The sequence below is a fragment of the Giraffa tippelskirchi genome, chromosome 6, assembly GCF_054371585.1.
Source record: "Giraffa tippelskirchi isolate mGirTip1 chromosome 6, T2T-mGirTip1v1.2.pri, whole genome shotgun sequence".
In the NCBI taxonomy this organism is placed as follows: Eukaryota; Metazoa; Chordata; class Mammalia; order Artiodactyla; family Giraffidae; genus Giraffa; species Giraffa tippelskirchi.
In genome coordinates this window covers 42,843,549-42,863,537 of record NC_137280.1, presented here as the reverse complement: position 1 = coordinate 42,863,537, position 19,989 = coordinate 42,843,549, and the positions used below count along the sequence as shown (strand labels likewise).

At 38.1% G+C, this 19,989-nt stretch overlaps 1 protein-coding gene across 3 annotated transcripts in view; it reads right to left on the bottom strand.

Annotated features, from left to right (window-relative positions):
- The window catches only part of EYA1 (EYA transcriptional coactivator and phosphatase 1), a 659,176-nt gene that overhangs the window by 579,941 nt on the left and 59,246 nt on the right, over positions 1 to 19,989 (bottom strand). For 2 of the 3 annotated variants that reach the window (XM_081501749.1, XM_081501707.1), the window contains exon 3: positions 4,036 to 4,209. The exons of the other annotated variant lie outside the window; for it this stretch is intronic. The gene's annotated coding sequence lies outside the window, so the exon portion shown is untranslated. The remainder of the gene's footprint in view (positions 1 to 4,035; positions 4,210 to 19,989) is intronic. 3 annotated transcript variants of the gene reach the window in all.

The window sequence follows — 19,989 nt, the reverse complement described above, 5'->3', positions numbered from 1 at the left end:
ACTGGAAAAACCATAGCCTTGACTAGACAGACCTTTGTTGGCAAAGCAATGTGTCTGCTTTTTAATAGGCTGTCTATGTTGGTCATAATTTTTCTTTCATGGTTGCAGTCACCATCTGCATTGATTTTAGAGCCAAAAAAAAAAAAAAGTCTGTCACTGTTTCCATTGTTTCCCCATCTATTTGCCATGAACTGATGGGACCATAGGCTATGATCTTAGTTTTCTGAATGCTGAGTTTTAAACCAACTTTTTCATGCTCCTCTTTCACTTTCATCAAGAGGCTCTTTAGTTCTTCTTTGCTTTCTGCCATAAGGGTGGTGTCATCTGCATATCTGAGGTTATTGATATTTCTCCCAGCAATCTTGATTCCAGCTTGTGCTTCATCCAGCCCAGCATTTCACATGATGTACTCTGCATATAAGTTAAATAAGCAGGGTGACAATACACAGCCTTGACGTACTCCTTTTCCTATTTGGAACCAGTCTGTTGTTCCATGTCCAGTTCTAACTGTTGCTTCCTGACCTGCATACAGATTTCTCAGGAGGCAGGTCAGGTGGTCTGGTATTTCCATCTCTTGAAGAATTTTCCACAGTTTGTTGTGATGATCCACACAGTCAAAGGATTTGGCATAGTCAATAAAGTAGAAGTTTTCTGGTATCCTCTTGCTTTTTCGATGATCCAAAAAATGTTGGCAATTTGATCTCTGGTTCCTCTGCCTTTTCCAAATCCAGCTCAAACATCTGGAAGTTCACGGTTCACATACTGTTGAACCCTGGCTTGGAGAATTTTGAGCATTACTTTAGTAGCGTGTGAGATGAGTGTAATTTTGCAGTAGTCTGAGCATTCTTTGGCATTGCCTTTCTTTGGGATTGGAATGAAAACTGACCTTTTCCAGTCCTGTGGCCACTGCTGAGTTTTCCAAATTTGCTGGCATATTGAGTGCAGTACTTTTGCAGCATCATCTTATAGGATTTGAAGTAGCTCAACTGGAATTCCATCACCTCCACTAGCTTTGTTCGTAGTGATGCTTCCTAAGGCCCACTTGACTTCACATTCCAGGATGTCTGGCTCTAAGTGAGTGATCACACCATCGTGGTTATCTGCATCATGAAGATCTTTTTTGTACGGTTCTTTTGTGTATTCTTGCCACCTCTTCTTAATATCTTCTGCTTCTGTTAGGTCCATAGCATTTCTGTCCTTTATTGTGCCCATCTTTGCATGAAATGTTCTCTTGGTATCTCTAATTTTCTTGAAGAAATCTCTAGTCTTTCCCATTCTATTGTTTTCCTCTGTTTCTTTGCACTGATCACTGAGGAAGGCTTTCTTCTTCTTTATCCTTTATTCTTTGGAACTCTGCATTCAAATGGGTATATCTTTCCTTTTCTCCTTTGTCTTCAGTGTCTCTTTATTTCTCAGCTATTTTTAAGGCCTCCTTAGACAACTATTTTGCCTTTTTGCATTTCTTTTTCTTGGGGATGGTCTTGATTACTGCTTCCTGTACAATGTCACAAACCTCCGTCCATAGTTCTTCAGGCACTCTATCAGATCTAATTCCTTGAGTCTTGATATATAGTTAGACTACATTTAAATACCTTTTTTTTTAAAAATAAATTTATTTATTTTAGTTGGGGGCTAATTACTTTACAATATTGTAATAGTTTTTGCCATACATTGACATGAATCAGCCATGGGGTTTACATGTGTTCCCCTTCCTGGACCCCCCACCCACCTCCCTCCCCATCCCATCCCTCTGGGTCATCCCATTGCCCCGGCCCTGAGCCCTTGTCTCATGCATCGAACATGGAATGGTGTTCTGTTTCACATATGATACTTTAGCATCTTTTCTTGACCAAAATTTATGTTGTAAATGCTTAGCAAAAAGTAGCAATAAAATTTCAAAATACTTCTGAAAAAGAACAAGAATGCCCAGTTTGTAGTCTCTAGATAGATCTTCCACAAAAAGGTATCTGGCTCAGAGAAATGTACAGAGAAAATATCTGGAAGAGGAGATGTGTAATATCAGCCTGAAAGGTCTTTTCGTATGAGAAAGAAAGGAAGTAACAGTGATTATCAGGGTGGTACTCAAAGGATTCAGAAGCAATTCTCAATGACTGAAGAGATAAGAGATAATTTGACCATTAGTGGTAACAACTTCAGTGGATTGAAAGATATCGACTATGTTTAAATCCATGAGTTCACAATGTTATGTGGGCAGGTGGGGAGAAGAATGTCATTGGTTATCTTTAGAGGATGCCAGGGAATGAACTCATTCTTCTATTAATTGATAAAGGGGGAAAATGAGCATTTAATCTGCCTCTTCTGTTTAAATTGTATCTTGGGGTAACCAAAGGGATTATGAGGAGGAATTCACATTTTTATAGTAATTTTTCCACCACATAAATGAAGATGGAATGATAGAGCATCATCACTTTTCAAAATGATAGTTAATGGACCTTAACAATAACTACCAAAGGTTGCAACATAATAAAACAGGAGGCAAGTTTTATGGGCAAGAAAATAATGCCTATATTGATAATTATTCTTGCCCCTCAAATCAAATCCAATCGACCCCTAAATCTAATTTCCTTTTGATTTCACTGGCCCAAGAACACTGGCAGGGAAGGCAGATAATATTGTTTGTGGGCAGACATTGCTAACCTGGAGAGTTGTTGCTGATTCAGATTTTTATGTAGGATGACCTGGTGTGTGTGTGTGTGAATGCACACATGTACATGTGCTCACATATTTGACGGCAAGGAGGACAGAGTGTCACTTTGTTGAAAGGAAAGTGAAAGTGAAAGTTGCTCAGTTGTGTCCTACTCTGTGTGACCCCATGGACTGTATCCATGGAATTCTTCAGGCCAGAATACTGGAGTGGGTAGCTTTTCCCTTCTCCAGGGGATCTTCCCAACCCAGGGATCGAACCCAGGTCTCCCGCATTGCAGGTGGATTCTTTACCAGCTGAGCCACAAGGGAAGCCCCAAAACTACTAGAGTGTGTAGCCTATCCCTTCTCCAGTGGATCTTCCCAACCCAGGAATCAAAGGGGGTCTCCTGCACTGCAGGTTGATTCTTTACCAACTGAGCTATGAGGGAAGCCCTTGTTGAAAGGAACAGGATACTGAACTTTCACTTGTAGAATTCTTCATTCTTAGCTGTGATAACGTCAGTTGTCAATATCATAGTGGGGGAGCGTCTTAGGGAAATTCAGGAGGGAAACGTGAACCTCCCTAATGCCCAATAGCTACTATAATGCTACTATAGCCCTAGACAATGGAGCCAGGTATCTTTGGGCTCCTATATCAGTCTCAGAAGAGGAGGGAAAAGATGTTACATTCCAACAAAGATGGTTTAATAAAGGGAATATTTACAAAATGTGGGAGGCTAACAGGCACTGCAAGCACCTGGTAGTTAGCAACAGCAGGAAGCCCTTACTACCTCTAGGCTGAAGGCAGCAGAGTGGGCAAAGTTTACTGGAATCCAGAGAGAACTGCAGCTAAAGCTGTAGATGAAAACTCTCAGACAGGAGATGTGGACTGTAGTACAGAAATTCAGTCCCTGCCAACCTGTGGCCTAACAGAGAGGGAACTGACATCTGTCTCCTTCTCTGCGTTGACCTCCTAGCCTCCTCTCATCACCTCCCACTGGATGAACTGGACTTGAAGCCAAGTGGAAGCCACAAGGCCGAGAATCCACTGAGGAAGTACAAAGGTCAGGCTCCCAAGGGGATGTCAGCAGGTCAGCAGACTGGGGAAGGGTGGAACAGCACACTTACAGTGGCACATGGAGGCTACCACCACAGACCCCCTCCTTGTCTAGAGAAAACTCTCTGTTAATAGGTGATCCTATCACCATGTTTGATAGTATTAATATATTGAATCTCTGACCCTGACACCATCAGCAATCAGGTCAACTTCTTTATGATTTTATGATTCTAGCTAGAAATGCAAGTTCTTCAGCATCCTGCACAGCTCCAGTGATTTCTCATATTTCCCTCCTGTATTCTGGAAAATAAAACAGCAAATAGGCCACTCACCATTTGGTGGAGTCCAGTCCTACTCTCAGTTCACCCTTACTCCATTCCTCTTATTCAAGTCTGAACTCCCATGCCACTTCCTCTTTCTTTGCCCAAGGCAGGTATCATCAGTTGATCTTGGCTCTTTCTCCTGATGAGCTAAGATGCATCCTCAGAATCTTTCTTAACCTAGTGCTTTGAGGAATCAAATCAATCAGTTAGAGTTGGGGTACAAAATGAAAGTCATTTATCTCTTATCCCTGGCCTGGTGGGTAGCCTTGAGTCAGAGTTTTCCATGTTTTGTTGGACAGATCATTTCCCATGAACCCTGGAAAACTTATGCTACATGCACTTTGTTTGTCTTTATCAACTGGAATAACATTACCATTATCAGCAGTAGCTGCAGCAGTATCATTAATTGGGAACTTTTCTTGAGCTTTCTAAATATAGAGGTTTCACAGCTTCCCTTTTACTGTCAGTTTCTTTTCATCTGTTGAGCTTGTGTTCTAACTTGCTTCATTCATGTCTGACTCTTTGCAACCCCATGGGCTGCAGCCCACCAGGTTCCTCTGTCCCTGGGGATTCTCCGGGCAAGAATACTGGAGTGGGTTGCCATGCCCTCCTCCAGAGGATCTTCCCGACCCAGGGATCAAACTCACGTCTCTTATGTCTTCTGCATTGGCAGGCGGCTTCTTTACCACCAGCATCACCTGTCTATTTTAGGTCCAGCATTTCATCCTTTTCTTCATTCACCACTTTCCACTCTCTAACTAGGCTTTCATGGCTAGATCCTGATTGGAGTTTTGATTCTTACTTAGGTGATGCTGTTCCCTCAACAGGATCCATAATAACAGCAATACCTCATATTTATAGACTGCTTTACAATGCACCAAATACTCACATATATATTTATAAAAGTCTTTCTGATCAAAGGCAAACTTTTGGGATGTAATTAAAGGATTTTAGATTTTTGGTTTATGGGACTAAATTACTCTTCAGATGCTTATTATCTTCCTATGGCTTTTAGTCACCTTCTTTAAAATAATATCTTTCTACCCACAAATGTCAGAGCTTCTTTTTCCTCACATATTTTCCTTCAATTACATAGGTAATTTTGGCTTTATAGAGTTGGTTAAAGGAAGTAAGCCTTTAGAAAAATAAATGTATGAAAAAACCTCTGACTTAGGAACTGAACTAAAAATACTTTCTTCCTCCAAGATGATATTCAACAATTGGACTTAATGTAAACCCAAGTTCATACCTGTACTTCTTAGCAATTTACTTATGATTTCAGAAACATATAGACGTTACACTTTAGATGCTTTTTCTTAAGCAGTTATCTTTTTGAAGATATTCATGTTCTTACCCTTTCCTTAAAAAAAAAAAAGGAAGGAGAATAGTTTGTTTGATATATTTTAGCTGGTCCTTAGAGAAAGTTACAGATGAAATTTACTACATTTCCTGTGGTCTCTTTTATAGGGGCTTAATTTTTTTTTTTTCTTTTTTACCATTTTAAAGCCTGCTGCACCAATGCCTTTCCTCTTAGACACAATTCGTCCAGGTGCTCCTGCTGATGTTGTAAAGCTTTCTACTATGATGAGTCTTTAAATGGGAAGCCTTCCTAAACTTTTAAAATAATGAGACCTCACCAGGCAAATTTATGATTAGGTTTCTTTTCTTCCCAGCCTATCCCATTGAATCTCATATCAATTCATATCTGGCCATTGGTATTTAAGACAATGGCAATAAACAATGAAAAGGGTTTCCAAGGTGTCCCAATCTTTTTATGAGAAAGAGGAAATGACTAAGTGATTTCATATTGGCCAATAAAGTCATTAGATACAATGTGATGTCACTTTTAATCTTGAGTCCTGATTCTGACTCCTATTTTTTCCCCTCCAGACTGTTTGCTTCCCTTTTACAATAAAGCCAATGCCTGTGATACACTGGAAAATAGAAAAAGAAAAATGAGTTAAAATTACTGTGTCTTTTGTCCTCTTTTAGTGTTCCTTCTGTTTCCCAAGGAGCTTCCAGGTCATGGTTAATCTGGAGTCTGCAGTTCTAACATTCTTATGGTATTGTCTTTTCTATAATTCAGGGCCACTAACACCCCAGGGAGTGTGTTTGAAACAGGAAGTTGCACAAGCAAATTATTATCTTTAGGAGGACAGATCTATGGCCAAAACACTGCAAAGGCCAACTGCCTTTTCTTCAGGGGAGAGCAGACGGAGGAATACTTTGAGAGCAAAACTAAACACAAAGGCTGCTGCTTTCTGTCATAGCTCTGTTACTACTCAGAGAAGCCATTGCTGAACTGAAAATAAGAGTCACTTAAGGCGAGTTGTTAAGAAGGGCTTGTCATCTTCAACTGAATTAGCTCATATTTTTCTGTAAAGCAGTAAGTGGTTATAAACACACTGTTCATTTTCCTTCAATGTCTCCACCTTGCCCATGGTTCAGTAGTGACATTCATGAAGGCTTTTCATTCGAGTTTTACTTCTTTTTCCACTTCATTTGTTGCCAGTAGCTCCAACCTGTGTATGACTGTGCATGCCTGTGCAGTTGGTTCCCAATTTTGGGGGGTATGGGAAGGCAGCAGAGAACCCAGGTGAGGAGTTAGAAAATTGTGATGAAATCCAGCCTGCCCTTCTTATACCACTCTGATTTCAGTGCTTGAAGATCCCTGAATCTTACTTCCTATAGCCCACGACAGGAATGGGAGGTTAGGGGCATCTGTTGAAAGACACACAAAAAGGCTCTGGGGAGGATGTGAATAGCTTTCAAATTTAGTGTCAAAATCTCTTCCAGAATACAATTGAAAATTATCATTGCACAGAACTTTGGAAAAGTGAATGAACAGTAAAATTATTTTGTGATAAATGTGTACATTGGCCATTTGATATAGGAAGAATGTAGTTCCAATGGTTTGCTTAGGGTGTAAAAGACCTGTGCCCTGAAGCCCTGTGAGGTATGACTCCTGTCTTAAGATGTCTTTTGGCCTTTGGGGGCCACCATAGGTGTGGAACCCAGTGGGCATTCAAGAGCCACTCATTAAATAAATAGGTGTCTAGCACTCTGAGTTCATATCAAATCCCAAATAAATTTAGGCAAATTGTTATAGAAAAGAGAAATAGAAGGTGAAAAAGGAAAAAAGCCCTCCAATCAATTGAGTTTCTCCAAGATGAGTGGATACGTGAGGCCCAGTAAAAGATGAACCTGAGGTTCAGAGATGCTTCCAAGTTTCTTCCACTTGCAATTTATAAGGTAAAAAAGCTCCTTTTAAAAGCACAGTATAACACTACGAAAACAGTGAATGTTTGATGTGGAAGTCTTTTAAACATCAGTAAAAGAAAAAAAAAGAGAGTGAAAAAACTTCTTTTATTATTTCAAAAACAGGGAAACGGTTTTGGATTTCTTTGACTATTTTAGAATTTAAATAATTTCCCAAGCATGAATAAAATCAGATTTTCATCAAAAGGCTTTTAAACAAAACTCTACACTTTTCTCCATAAAACCAAACAAATATTTTTCAGAGCAATATTTTCTTACACAAAAGATTTTTACAAATCATTAGAGTGTTCTGTGTGAGGAAACTAAAATTCAAAATTATTCTTTAAAATATTTTTCTTTCATTTTTTTATTGCTACTAGGAATAAGAAAGCATTAAAGAGGATGTATGACTGTAGATGAAAGTTACCCTACCAAATATATTTTAAAAAATTCTTTTAATGTTTTGGTCATGAACTCTGACAATGATAAATCACTTTTCAACAGCTGCAGACAGCTGTTAAAGTCTAGAGCCTAAAACGCTTAATTGGGGAAGTGTGTTAAAAGTTAAAGGGCCAGTGTCTTTTTAGGGTACATGAAGACTTTCTTCGGCACACTCAAAACAGTGCATTCCAAGGTTTGGGAAAGAGCACATTAGTCTCTAGATTCATTAAATGTGAAACATTAGGTGGACAAATGATAAAGTGCTCTTATTTACGTATATGAGCAAGAAACAAGAGTTATTAAACATAGCAGTGTTTAATAAAAGAAGACACTCAAGCTCCTTGATAAACATTCTCATATATTATTTGGTGACGTGACTGAGATTAGTGGTACTCTTGTATTTCAGGTGTTTGAACTGGACACTCCTAATCTCTTCAATGTGGGTCTTACTACAATAAATACATTTACCCAGGATTAATTTATTGATCGATGATTTCCAACTCTAGTCAAATCAGGAGAACTAGAAAATTTTTTTTTAATTTTTATAATTTTTTTTAAAGTTTATTTTGTGATGCTTGTATTTTATTCTGACAGTGTTTGGGCAGTTATTTCAGGTAATTTAGGGACTTCACTTCAAATTTTTTCTTCATTAGGGTATTTCAAACTGATTTGCAGTGAAAATATTTATTCAAGACATGCTTGCTGAGACAGTACCCTTCTGAAACAAGACTTTTGTTGCTTGTATGTGACTTTTTCCAAAGTGTATGTGTGTTTTTGTGTGTGTATGTGGATATATTCACTGCATATGTTATATATATTTACTACATATACTACATATATAATATATTCATTACATATATAACATATATTCACCGTATAATATATAATCACTTCATATATGATGTATAATATGTAGTATACATTCACTGCATATATATTTTCACTGCAGTCATATATATTTCTACATGTGTATATATATGTGTGTGTGTGTGTATACTACTAGGCTCTGAAAGAACTGACCTGATGGTTTTATTTTACTTTTTCTGTGGGTACCAAGTGTGTAAAGGTAAACATTATATATCTTCTTGAGGAGGGACAGTCCCCGTTGAGTAACTGTCGGTAGGTCATTTCTCCTCTGTACAACCCCTGACATTCAGGAAAGGGAGTACTTCTGTTTCACACTCCGTAGCAAAGGTGATCTCTGGGAACTACTTGCTGAGTAATTCGCTATTATACAATACATCATTTTTATTGGTAATAAGGCAGATGTCACCAACAGTGGAGTTTGTCCAAGGCTGGCTCTGAAATTTCCTTTAAGGCATTAGGCTCCCAATCAGGCAGAAAATTGTCGTCAGCGATTGCAGACTGAAAGATCACATTGCAGCATCCAAGGACTGTTTATGACTTTTCCAGCTATACACAAAGTGGGTGGTGAAGAGTGGCCTTGTGTAAGCGTATTTGTTCCAGTTATGATGTATCCACTGTACAAACTTTGGGAAGAAATGTACCCTAAAAATATGTTGTGTGCAGTTTGTATTGGGCAAAACAGATGAATTTATATAGAGGATGAGGAGGGAGAGCAATTCACAAAGTTTGTTTCATAAAAGTGTCTATTTGAAGCAATTTTACTTATTGCTTTAAAAAACTAAGATAAATGGCTTTAAATGAAAGCTTTTTATTGCTAATATTAATTAGAGAGACAGGTTTACATCTTTCATTCATAAGAATTTTGTGAGCCATTCTTAACACACTAGACAATGAACCATCATCTCAGGATCTATACTTGTTTACAAGTTCTGTGTTGGTTCAAATTCACTGAATTATTTCAAATTAGAGAAAATATTGTACTAACACTCTACACTAAACTTGTAACTTCTATCTCTTATAAATGTGAGATACTTTTGAGATAGTGCCCTTCTGAAACAAGACTTTCGTTGCTTGCATGTGACTTTTTCCAAAGTGTGTGTGTGTTTTTGTGTGTGTATGTGCATATATTCACTGCATATGTTATATATATATTCACTGCATATACGATATATATATTCATTACATATATAATATATATTCACTGTATAATATATAGTCAGTTATCCCACTACACAAAAAGTTAAGAGCAACACAACCGGAAAATAAATTTCATATATGCATCACATGAGTGGCTTGTCCCAAGCCATACATTCTCTTTTTGCTATGTTGTTTATAGTATGATCAGGACTGTGTATTTCTAACTGTGGTAGAGATATCCCCTAATATTTCAATGGCTTTAATAAAATGAAAGTTTGTTTCCTCTCACATCACTGTCTAATATGGATGTTCCTGGTCAGGTGATTCTATCCCAAGTGATGATTCAAAGACTTGAGTGTCAAGTCCTGTGGTTCCTTTATCTTCAACACTTGGCTCCCAAAGCAGCCCTATGGGATGCTATCCTAGGGAGAGAATGGAAATGTTTGGAGCACTCATCCTTTTTGCCCACATACCATTGGCCAGAACTCAGTTACATAGCCTGACTTAATGCAAAGAATGCTGGGAAATGTGGTCCCTGATTGGCAGCTACTTTCTATAATAGCAACTCCATCTATGAAGGCAAGCAGGAAATTTTAGTGGACAGCTAGGGCTTCCCAGATAGTAAAGAATCAGCCTGCCAATGCAGAGGATGTGGGTTTGATCCTTGGGTCGGGAAGATCCCCTGGAGTAGGAAATCACAACACACTTCAGTATTCTTGCCTGGAAAATTCCATGGACAGTGGGGCCTGGTGAGTTACAGTCTGTGGTGTCTCAAAGAGTTGGACACGACTGAGCATACACACGCAAATTTAAAAACTAACCTTAAAAAGAGACAAATGCTCAAACTGGCACTTCCAAGAACAAGAAGAGAAAATTTCATGAAGTAAGGAAAATTTATTTTAATCATATGCATGACTTATGCTTATCAAGTTAAAAAAAACAATGTGTGGCAAAACTACCGCAAAAGTATTTTTAAGTGCTGAACATGGAAACAGCAATAACTAAAAGTCTAGAGTCTAAATTAGATGAAGCCAAATCTACATGTTCTGCCACTTTTTGTCAAATTTACAATTATACTTACTTTTGGGAATAAATGATTGTCTCTTCCCTCATGAGAGTAGATCATTTAATTCCTAGTACCTAGTGTGGTGATCAGCATATAATTGGCTATGCTATGCTAAGTTGCTTCAGTCGTGTCTGACTCTGCGACCCCATGGACTGTAGCCCATCAGGCTCCTCTGTCCATGGGATTCTCCAGGCAAGACTACTGGAGTGGGTTGCCATGCCCTTCTCCAACATAACTGGCTGCTCTTAATTTATTTAGCCTGCTCTTAATTTAATTAACCAGTTTATAATTGGCTCAGAGAGTTGAATGAAGGAACAAGTAAATGAATATGTGAATGAATGAAGAGAAAGATATTTATAAAGTTTTCCATTAAACATATCCTGAATCTGAAGATACCCTATGTTTATTATTATTATTAAAGAGAATAAAAATGTAAAGTGACCTTCTGAATTGGCATGGTAATGAAAAACAAAATGTGTAATGAAATGAAATGAAATGAAAAACAAAATGTAATGACACAATAAGGCTAAAATTCAAAATACACAATGCAATGATGGGAATAATAAACATTAGACACATCTTTGCTAGATATGAGTCAAGTCAGAGTTCTGAGAAGATTCAAAACTGCGATTCCAAAATTATGTGGCAGGAATACACAAGGATAGTGTCAAATGCCTACCAGAGAGAAAGTAGTATATTCGTATCTGGCTACACCACAGTGCATAGTTATAGAAAACTTGAAGCAGATTCAGGAAAATGTCAATCTGCAAACTGAGTCAGGGAGTGCAAATTAATCCTTAAGAAAAACCTAAAAAGAACTAGTATAATTGAGCTTCAAGAAAAAGGAAGAAGCAGCACCCTTCATGTAAAACGTTTCACACTAAGACTTTAGGGAACTATTTTCCAACTCTTCTGTTGCCAGAGCAATAAAAAATGAATAAAATGCAGCAAGCAGGATCTATTATAAGTTAGGATAATTGTTTGAAATTGAGATTTTCAAACCTTGTTACAGGCACTATGTTCCTCTCAAAAGCCTATAAGGACACAAATCTCAGTGGGATGAAATGATTTCAGGGAACACCAGAGGAGGTCCAAGACAAAAGTCTCCATGACCTTCCCAGTGCCTTAACCTTCGTATTGAATAGTGAGAGTGGGTTGGAGAACAAAGGAGTGTTCTTTCTCCTATGGAAACCTTTTATCTTCATTGTAAATTTGCCCTGTGCTCAACCACAGAATCTGCTTACACAGTTAGTGAAACACCTTCAGAGGTTTATGATTAAAGGCGATGATCACAGCAGATTTATCTAGAATATGAGTGATAATGCAGACTTGTTTGTTCATATGAGCATTAAAAAGGAACCAGAGGAACCAGAGATCAAATTGCCAATATCCGCTGGATCATCAAAAAAGCAAGAGAGTTCCAGAAAAACATCTATTTCTGCTTTATTGACTATGCCAAAGCCTTTGACTGTGTAGATCACAATAAACTGTGGAAAATTCGGAAAGAGATGGGAATACCAGACCATCTGACCTGTCTCTTGAGAAACCTGTATGCAGGTCAGGAAGCAACAGTTAGAACTGGACATGGAACAACAGACTGGTTCCAAATAGGAAAAGTAGTACGTCAAGGTTGTATATTGTCACCCTGCTTATTTAACTTATATGCAGAGTACATCATGAGAAATGCTGGGCTGGAAGAAACACAAGCTGGAATCAAGATTGCCAGGAGAAATATCAGTAACCTCAGATATGCAGATGACACCACCCTTATGGCAGGAAGTGAAGAAGAACTAAAGAGCCTCTTGATGAAAGTGAAAGAGGAGAGTGAAAAAGTTGGCTTAAAGCTCAACGTTCAGAAAACTAAGACCATGGCATCTGGTCCCATCACTTCATGGGAAATAGATGGGGAAACAGTGGAAACAGTGTCAGACTTTATTTTTTTGGGCTCCAGAATCACTGCTGATGGTGACTGCAGCCATGAAATTAAAAGACGCTTACTCCTTGGAAGTAAGGTTATGGCCAACCTAGATAGCATATTTAAAAGCAGAGACATTACTTTGCCAACAAAAGTCCGTCTAGTCAAGGCTATGGTTTTTCCAGTGGTCATGTATGGATGTGAGAGTTGGACAGTGAAGAAAGCTGAGCGCTGCAGAATTGATGCTTTTGAACTGTGGTGTTGGAGAAGACTCTTGAGAGTCCCTTGGACTGCAAGGAGATCAAATCAATCCATCCTAAAAGAGATCAATCCTGGGTGTTCACTGGAAGGTCTGATGTTGAAGCTGAAACTCCAATACTTTGGCCACCTCATGTGAAGGGTTGACTCATTGTAAAAGACCCTAATACTGGGTAGGATTGAGGGCAGGAGGAGAAGGGGACAACAGAGGATGAGATGGTTGGATGGCATCACCGACTCAATGGACATGGGTTTGGGTAGACTCCGGGAGTTGGTGATGGACAGAGAGGCCTGGTGTGCTGCAGTTCATGGGGTCGCAAAGAGTCGGACATGACTGAGCGACTGAACTGAACTGAACTGATTGAAAACTAGATTTAGCAAACTAGAAAGAACCTACATTTATCCTGCCCTAATGTAATTAAACTCACTTATTTATTCATTCAATCAACAAATACTTATTGCAAGAGAAGTGAAGTCATATTTTATCTCAAGGAGCTTTTGGTTTGGTAGGAAGTAATTCACACCAATACCTAAAATATTAGGTAACGTATTTTCAGTGTCTGCTACTATAGGTTGACTCTCTCAACTTCACCGTTCCTAACCAGTTGTCTTTGTTTTCCTTATTTATCATAAAAACTAGAAAGCCAAATGCTTGATTTTGCAGCCTCTCTTAAACTAGGGGTGACCTATGACACAGTCTTCTCCAAAAGGATGCAGGGCAAAGTATGCTAAGGGAGAGTCCATAAAAACTTTTGGTTTTCAGATAAAAACAGACAGAGTCTTTCATTGTCCTTCTATCTCTTCCTAACTGGAATGAGAAAAGTAATAGATGGAGACACAGCAGCCATCTTATGTCAAGAGGCAACAAGTACAAGAATGAAAATAACAGGGATGTTGTAACCTCCTTGCCTAATAATACCAGTGATCAGGTGAATCAACATAAGCAAGGAGACTGCAAATCCAGATTTACAAATAACAAACTCCTATACGTAAGCTACTATTAGTTGAACATTGTAACATGCAGCCAGATGTATTCCTAACTGACCCAGTATTAAATCACTCCAAGAGATATCAAGCACTATTGTGGTCCAAGAAGAGAAAGAAGGAATCTGAAAATCTTTGCCAAAGTGAGGGAGGAATGGCATTTATTTATATAACTTGAAGTCTCATCTCTTCTATTAGACCAAAAAGCTCTTTGAGAAAAGCAAATGTCTCATCTATCCTTGTATGCTTATGCCTAGTAATTAAAACGGTGTTCTGCATATAGGAGGTTCTCATAAATGTAAGTTAAATAAAGGTTTATATTATTTCATTTATATTCAACATAATGAGAAATACCAGAAAATTGTGTCACCTAGCCCAGTTCTCTAAACCAGTGTGACCATATATTTTTGTTGACATAATTCCATTAGCATACGACAAATATATGTAGGTAAATACTTAAATTATGCATATCACAAAATATACACAATAAAGAGTTAAAAGAATGAGATAAAAGTAAATATGATAAACACTATGATCCCTCCCCTGACTTCAATAGATCAAGGTTAACATACCATCTGGGAACATGCTTTATAGATAGCTCCCCTTGGGGAACACAATTCCAAATTAGAGTACCATAGAACTATTTTAAGATCAAGGAGCAACTGATGAGTCACATAAATTATATCAATATCTCAAATTTCACTATCAATCATTATATATTATTAACTGTAAGAATTGGTGTACAATGGCTAAAAATAAGATATTTCTAGGAATCCAACCAACTGATTTCACCTGCATTTGTTCTGAAATGAAATAAAATGCACTTAGGAAACATTCATTGGGTCTCTACTGTGTTATTGACACTATGTTGGGTGCTGGAAGTGTAAACATTAATTGTCCCAGCTCTTCAGGAATTGATTGTTCACTGGAAAATAGGCAAATGAATAAATGAAGCACCACAGTTTGTATGATAGATGCTTGTCCCCACACAACAGAGCCACAAAGGAGCTATTCCAGCAGAAGTTGCATAAAAGTCAGTGACACAAACTGTCAAGGTCATTAAAATGGGGTTTGCATTTCATTTGCTAATTTTTGCCAAGTAAAACATCCTTTGTATTTTATTAACTAATAATAAATTTCTTCTCAAATTATCTTTTATGATGAATAACATTTTTTAATTAACTAGTCTAATAATAGAGTAGTTCTGGTCTAGAAGTATCATTAAAAATTGTCTGGGAGGCACACAGCTGATTTTTTGGCATCATGCTTTGCATAGTACAGGTCAGTCTTGGAGTCAGTAGGAATTTGTTTTCAGAAGTAGAAAAATGGCCCTTATTTTAAGGTGGTTTTATAAAACATCTTGCCCTAGAGCCCACAGCATAGTTTCTAAAGGTACTATGGAAATAAAATTTTGGCTAGTAATTTTAAAAAATATTATATTCAACTGATTTAGAAATGAAAGTATATTTGCATATTTGTACTAAAATAATAAAATTTATATTTATTATAAGATTATTTTATACTCTACTGAAGAAAAGAGGCGATGAGAAAAATTTAGAAGAAAATTAATTCTTCCTTTGACTTTAGTCACTGAGCTCCTTCCCCCTACCAGCACACCCCCAGTCATTCCTAAAATGGTTCTATACAGAGTACATCCCCAGTTTTAGATCATGTAAGGTATAAGTCTCTTTGCCATAAGTCCTTTGACTTCCATCCCCTCCCCCACCCTCCAGCTAACCCCCAGTGACTTTTCATTCAACACCTCCAAGAGCAAATGAGTTTCTTTTGTCTAAAATTGTCTAGACAGATACAAGGGGGCAGGGAGAGCACCAGACTGCTTTTTTTTTAATCTGGTAATTGAGGCTGTATTAATCTACTCCATACCAGTTCACACTAAAGAATTTTAAAATGGCTAATGTAAATCCACATTTACATTATTTAGATAAAGCTATAGTGCTGAGTTGTCCATTATCTGGTGGTGCCTGAACATTATGAATATCGTGTTAGCAGGAATCATCTCCTATTTGGCCCATGATGAAGATCTTGATGCTTCAATTTGTCCTTTTCAAAGCCCTCAAGGACAGGCACATTTCTGCTCCTGGGGGCTTACTTGAAAGCAGAAAGCCCAATTATTACATTCTCACATTTTAGCCACAGTGTAGGCTTTGATTTCACCTTCGGGGCAGTTTTCCAGCTTTGGCAAGATTTTCATAGTAATTTTTATTCACAGAAAGAGTGACAAGAATTCCTCTCAGCTCAGTTATCAGTGGACAACTAGATGATCTTGGAAACTGGCGATCTGCCTCTCCTCCTGAGGATGTCAGCTAGATAATGAAGAAATACATTCCAGGGTTCAGAGGTGACTATTTCTTGCATGTATGCATGCATGCCTGTGGATGTGTATGCATGTGTGAGATGCTATGTGTATTAGTGTGTTGCTGTGTTAGTGTTAGTATATTACTGTGTATTGGTGTGTTAGTACACAGACCAGTGTGTATGTTGGAGTGTGTGTTAGTACATGTGTATTTGAGTGTGTGTGTGTGTTAGTGTGTGTGTCTGTTTTAGTGTGCATGTTAGTGTGTTGGTATGTGTCTATTAGTATTTATATTGTGTGTGTATGTTAGAATATGTGTGCATATGTTGGGGTGTGAATGTATGCTGCAAAAACAGGGGCAAGGATTAACCCACAAGCAGGAATAGGAAATGAGTATATTAATCAAGGAAGGCTATGTTCTGTTTGTTTGTTTTCCATGAAAATGCTAACTGGAACTATTCAATTAAGGATTGGGGCAAAGAAAAAGTTGGGAATAGGAATAAATTGAGAGGCATGAAGTGAGGATAGAGAGTGAGATCTAGACAGGAAGGTAAAAAGAGAAAGAAAACAGAGGAGGTTAGAAAGGCAGCACCATGACCTGAGCCTATGTTGCCCTTGGCTTCCCCACAGAAATATCACCATGGAGTGCTCAAGGAAAATGAGGAAAGGTCAAGTTCAACCCCTTGGTCTGAAGTCCATCTCACCTCCATTCTGCTTTGCTCTCTTTTTGAGGAACATTAATGATTAGCCTGATGAAGGACAGTGTGAAGGCCAAGACATTTGAAAGCTTCTAAGCTGGTGATGACTTCCTGGAACTGGACAACAACATCCTACTGTCAATGCAGCAGTGGCCCCAGAAAGAATGGGAGAACCGCCCCCAAGATTAATTCTTTCTGTGGAGGGGAGTGTGTGTGTGTGTGGGTGCTGAGTGGGGGTGGGATGGGTGGGAGAAAACAATAGAGGAAAAGAGAAGCATAGTTTCCATACAGAGTAGAGCCTTTGGAGCTGCTGAATAGTCCAATCTGTTTTCATGTGGAGATTTTACTAAAGGCATTTTATTATAATTACCAGTAAAGATTTAGTTATATTATTTATCTATACACACACACACACACACACAAACTATATGTAAGAGCCTTGCCTTGCAAAACAAAAAATTTCATTGCATTTAAACATAAAGGAGGTTAAAAAAATAAATGAGGCACATGCTTGCAGAGATAAATGTTCATTGCAAACATGAAAACATGGTCTGGACTGAAGTCACGAGTAACACAATTAACTACAATAACAACAAAACCACTAAAGGATTTGTGAGAACTAAAAGAAAACCCAAAAGTCATCCAAAAGGCGACGGGCTTTCCGATTCCACCATTCCTTGTGCTCAGTCCCCACGTCAATCATTTCCCTCCCAGCGGTCACTAGCTTGGCTATTTGTCTGTTTCCACACTAATGCATCACGAAACATCATGCCCACTTGCCTGGAAAAGATACTATCTCACACATATGGGGCCTGCCTTTGATCTCTGTGGTCGAGCTAGAGGTCAGAGGCCTGCCTTCTCCAGGCCCTTACTTCAAATGATTCCTTTCATTTACTGAGAAACCAAACGTTAGCAGGGAGAAGGCAGGAAAAATAAAAGCCATGATTTAATAGCAATTTATGTGTTTGGCCTATTTCAGTTTGGGTTTTATTCTCTTTGGCTCACGTATAATTCGTCATTCGTCCCCATTCCCCTGTCCTCCTTCCCCCACCATTTGTTTATTTTGGGCCCTCAGACAGATTGGCACTGGAAGGGAGGCTCTTACATCCTCCTCGTCAGGTTGTGGGGTGCCATTTTGTTCTTCTAAAATGTCAGACTTAATTTCACTGTCTCTTGTTGATAGGAAAAAATATTGTGAGTAAGTAATAAAGCACAATTACAGAGTGGACTCTGGTAAATTTAATGTTTTAACCGGTGGGTATAAGTGGCTTCTGAAACTCACATGATTCATTGAGGGAATGTTCTATTTGTACACAAATGGAGAAAGAAGGTAGGTGATGATAAAAGTTGGATCCCAACTGGAGTGGAATTAGACATGGAAAATATTTTATAACATTTTCTCTTTCATGAATCAAATAAAAATGATCATATCAGAGTGTTGCACATTTTAAAAGTATGAATTTTCATATGAGTTATAACAGTTAATTTGTAAGCTTATTAATGATAATCACAATGCAGAACTTCACTGCATAATACCAGGGAAGGTTTGCATTTATTGAGGGCGTCCCAGGTGACCCACACTCAGCAAGGTGCTTAGTCATCTTTATTTCCAATCATCTTCACAATAAGCCAATGAGGCAGATATTATTGTTCCCCTTTTAAAGGTGACAAGCCGTCAATCAGGAGTAGCAAGGAAAAGGAAAACTCCTTTGATTCCTCTCGAATTGTCAGTTTCCCTCAAGAGACTGACTGCAATGGATGTATTTTTACATCCAGAGTAAAAAATACTCTACTGTGTTTTTATAAGTTCCTTTATAAAGGAAGGACTGGAGTGTTCAATTCAGTATTGCCATGCTTATATTATCACGGCAGTTCACTGCTTTCCCTGCTGTGAATGCAAACGGGCCCACCAAGGGTCCTGGAGTCAGAGAAGAATCTCAAAGCCTGAGTTAGCTAGTAACCCCTAGGCCCCAGTTTCTCTGTAATGTGGGTATAAAGAGAGTACCTACTTCATAGGGCTGTCATGAAGATTAAATAAGATGATACATGTGAAACCCTAGTTTACTGCTTTCTATATTCTTATATATATGCGCCTCTGTGTGTCCCATATATATTCCAACATATATATATATATATATATATATATATATACACACACATATATATAGAGACAGGGAGGGAAACAGAGAGAAACTTGGAGGCTGACTGTTATGCCTGACCAAAGATGGCCTGTGGAGTGAAAGCACAGACTCATGTAGACAGCCATATAGCAATCAAGATCTTTGCAGCTCAAAAATGTATCATGGGAACAAATTTCTCAAAAAATTAAAACTACCATATGATCCAACAATTCCGCTCCTGGGTATTTACTCAAAGAAACAAAAACACTAATTAGAAAAGATATATGCACCCTGGTATCCACTGAAGCATTATTTACAATAGCCAAGATATAGAAGCAACCATGTCCATCACAGATGAATGGATAAAGAAGATGTGGTGTGTATATGTATATACAACGGGATATTATTTAGCAGTAAAAATGAATGAAATCTTGACATTTGTGATAACATGAATGGATCTATAAGATATTAAGCTAAGTGAAATAAGTCAGACAGAGAAAGACAAATACTATATGATCTCACTTATAAGTGGAATCTAAAAAACAAAACAAATGAGCAAACATAACAAAACAGAAACCGAATTATAGGTACAGAGAACAAACAGATGGTTACCAGAGAGGAGTGAGGTTGGGTAAAAAAGAAATAGGTGAGGGAGATTAAGAGGTACAAACTACCAGTTGCAAAATAAATATTGGAAATGTACAATATAGGGAATATAGTCAATAACTAAGTAATATATTTGTGCTGACACTTCATAACTAGATTTATGTGGTAATCATCTTGAAATGTATAGAAAAAGTCATTATATTGTACAACAGGAACTAACATAATACTTCCAAAGCAAACATACAAACTTAGGGAAAGAGGTCAGATTTGGGGGGGAGAGGGGGGAGGGAATTGGAAAT